General features: G+C 48.5%; 1 pseudogene across 1 annotated transcript; it reads right to left on the bottom strand.

The window, feature by feature from the left end:
- Positions 1-1874: 1874 nt before the first annotated feature.
- On the bottom strand, positions 1875-3371 carry LOC310792671 (glucosidase 2 subunit beta pseudogene; annotated as a pseudogene). The gene has a single exon. The product of its transcript is annotated as a glucosidase 2 subunit beta pseudogene (transcript).
- Between the last annotated feature and the right edge of the window lie 546 nt (positions 3372-3917).

Here is a 3917-nt window from a genome sequence, read left to right on the forward strand (position 1 = left end):
CCTGCTGCTGTTTGTGTGTGGCTGCCTGTCTGCATGCTGCTGTGTGTGGCTGTGTGGCTGCCTGTCGCATGCTGCTGTGTGTGGCTGCCTGTCTGCCTGCTGCTGTGTGTGGCTGCCTGTCTGCCTGCTGGAGAGACTCATCTGTTACTGCAAGAACCTCCCAAAGTTTGAATGCATGCAGGGACAGAAAGACCTCTTCTGATGACTGCAGGAACTGAAGAGATGTGTGAACGTAACGTTATTTCTAACATCACGTTATTTATGAGCACTTAAGAAGCGGGCCAAGGTTAGGCTCAGTCTACTCACCATGCAGAAGGTTAGGCTCAGTCTACTCACCATGCAGACGTGACGGAATGACTCAATCCTCCAGATAGCAGTTTGCACTGCAGCTCCTCAGCCAACCCTCTTTCAGATGGCTCATTCTGATGTGTTTGGTCTCCAACATGCTTTTCATTATGAGCTGTCTGTCAGCAGCCTTATCTGTTTTTAACACCGGCTTTGCTACAGGCTTCTAATGAGCAGGCAGCAGTACTGTCCCCTTGGGCTCCATTGGAGGGAGGGAGGGAGAGAGAGGGAGAGAGAGAGAGAGAGAGACAGAAAGAGAGGGAGAGACAGAAAGAGAGAGGGAGAGACAGAGAGAGAGAGAGAGAGAGAGAGAAACAGTGCTGGACACACAGACACTGCTGTGACTTGCTAACTGTGTGTTTGTGTTGGGAAAGAGCCGATGTGACTTACATACATGTAGTGATCGCAAAGGAAGCAGTTATCATGGAAAGTGTTTGATGTGTGAATGATGATAAATCAAAGTGTCAGCTCCTGCTTGCTTGTTACCTCGCAGCACAAAGACAGAACTGATTTCAGCTGTGAACCTGCCAGTATAGCCTAATCAACGGATCGTTCAGATAACTTGTGACTTCTTGGGTCTACGACTGTAGTTACATTAAATTATTAAAACGTGCCATATTAACCATAGATATTAACCTTTATACAGCCCAAACTAAACAGTTGCCTTGGGGGGAAATGGCATAGATTCAGATTTTTCTCCTGATCGCTTCAATGCCGGAATGCATTGTGGGCCGTGTTGCCAGATGGTAAATGTTGAATTATCGTACCAGAGAGTCAATAACCTGCACCACGCTCAACAATATGAGAAAAGACAAAAGAAGATTATGGAATTAAACTGAGGCCAGGTTCAAGGTTCAAAAACTTTAATGTCCCCGAGGGGCAATTCGCTTTGCAGACAGTAGACACGACACATAGGCAACAAATTAATACATCATACATACGTCATACATATAGTAACACAGCACAGGATAGATCTAAATCACCTGCACTGTCATCATAAATCATGGAAAGAAAGTCTCTCTTCCTGCAAGAGACACGATGACATCTATGACTTTCGGTTGTTTAAAAACCTAATGGCAGAGGGAACGAAGGACAGCCTGAATCTGTTGGTCTTAGTCTTTGGGTGACTAAACCTCCGACCAGATGGAAGCATCTGGAACTCAGCATGTAAGGGGTGCTGAGGGTCCGAAACCACACCTTTGAAGTGACCCTCCTTTCATATAGGCACTGAATGTCATTGAGGGTGGCCCCGGAAATCTTACAGCAAGGTTTGACAATTTTTCCCAGTCTGTTCTTGTTTTTAAGACTGAGATTACCAAACCAGCAGATCATGCTAAAGGAAATGACAGATTCAATAAAAGCAGAGTAAAACATTTTCATCAGTGTCCTGTCCACATTAAAACTTCTCAACTTCCTTCAAAAGAACAGTCGTTGATTTGCCTTTTTGCAGATGGCATCTGTGTTCATCTGCCAGGGTGGTGAAGCTCACTGTAGTCCTGTGGTCCCTGAAGAGCAACAATGGAGTGAATCTAGAGCTCCTTGTGGCCGTGAAAAGAGTCCAGGTTCGACGGCTCCTGGCAGACAGCGGGGGTGATGAACTCCATCAGGTACTCACAGAGACTGGGCTCTGACATCGATGCCACAGCTGTCTCCATCCCACAGGTGAGCTTCACTGTGGTGGATCTATTGCAGCCTTGCCAGCACCCTGTTCCATGTTCATACTTCATCAGAGCGTAGACGTCTCCCTCAGGACCTGCCCATGTTCCCCAGGTTCCTAGGTTGGTTTCTGATTCGTCGTCCTTGAGTTTCTGGGATACTCGGTTGAACGGACAGAGTCTGTAGATGTACTCTCCAGTAGCTAACTCGTAGCACTGGCTGGACATGTAGGCAAACTCGCTCGGCTCAAAGTCAAAGGAAGTCTCCTCCTCAAGGCGCTTGATCTGATCATCGATTTCGCGGAGAGCTCTCCCACCCTCATTAAATTGATCCCTGGTTTTCTGAGCAGCGTCAATGAGGTACTCCATCTCTTGGTCATAGGGTGGCATGGTCTCCTCAGCATCTTTCTTCTCCCGAGTCTGCGTCGTAGGAGTGATCTTGTTTTCCTCTTCTTGGTCTTCTTCCTCCTCCTCTTCCTCCTCACCTTCCTCCTCTTCTTCTTCTTCCTCCTCCTCTTCCTCTTCTATGTATTTTTCTCTGATGTTACTCCAAACGGTCTCAAAAGCTGCTCTGTCCACTTTGTCCAATCCTCCCAACAATCCCCGAACCTCGGCCTCTGTCAGTGAACCATCTGAATCGGGGTCCAGCTCAGCGTGGGACAGAAGTTCAGCCACTGAGACAAAGCCATCTGCATCATCATCCAGTACTCCAAAAGCCTCAGCCATCCTAACCTTGTCCTTCTCCATATGGATGAGAGCTTTTTGATCTTCCCAGGCCTTCAGATGGCATTTCTTTGCTTCATCTTCTGCCTCCTCTACAGTCTCCTTCACAGTCCTCAGGGCTTCCACCACCTCTTCCATACCCTTCTTACTCGCCTGAAGTTCTGTGAGTTTACCCTGGTTTTCTTCTCGCCCCCTCTTGGCCTCATGTATAAGTTGCTGTTTAAGCAGAAAGCCCTCCTTCCTGGCAAACTCTGCCATCTTCTGCAGCGCTTCTTCGTCTTTGCGCTCCCAGCAGGTGTTCTGACAGGCAGCAACACTGTTGTACTCATCTGTTGCGTCACAGCAGTCACAGATGCCGTCGTTGACGCGGGAGGAAAGGATGAACGCTGATTGGAAACCAGCATTGGGGCAGTAGAAGCTGCCATTGGGACAAGCAGCAGTTCCTGGTTCGTCAGAGCCGTCCTGGCAGTCGCAGTAATCGTCGTTCACTCTGTCAAAGGGAATGGTGCGGGAGCCATCCAGACAAGTGAAGGGTTTCTTCTCGTCATAGAAGTCCCACTTTGATCGAGGAACACCGCGAGGCCGCTGTACTCCCACCGCTAACACCCCAAGAAGACTCAGCAGCAGCAGCAGATACACACAGGACATGGTGGTGATGATGCGCGTGTAGCTACAGACTCGGTGAGATTTAGCGTTAGCCTTCCTTGTTCTGGAACAATGCGCATGCTATATTTTACGATGACATCACTCACTGATGACATCGCAATTGCTCAAGTGACATCACTGATGCCTTCATCATTATCGAGTGCTCGAGTGACATCACTCAGTGATGTAAAGTATGACAGACACTGATGATGTCATGACATCACCAATTCTATGCGAGTGATATCATCACTGAGTGCGCTGCGCGGCGCGGCCTTGTGCGAGCATGCTGCGTAAAGTTGGCACTTGTATTGTCTTAAAACTTGAATGGAATCAGGGGCGCCGATTTATGTCTGTGCCAGTGGGTGCCCATGCTTGCACATGCCCGTCGCCCAACCCATCCCCCGATAAAGCGATAAAGCTGTAGTGACACAAACGCACCATAGGAGATTTAACAGCGACCTACACACACACACACACACACACACACACACACACACACACACTTCACACACCACTTCAGTTCGACAGAATAGGAACAAGCGACCGAAG

Source organism: Poromitra crassiceps, assembly GCF_964638095.1.
Source record: "Poromitra crassiceps genome assembly, chromosome: 18".
Classification (NCBI taxonomy): domain Eukaryota; kingdom Metazoa; phylum Chordata; class Actinopteri; order Beryciformes; family Melamphaidae; genus Poromitra; species Poromitra crassiceps.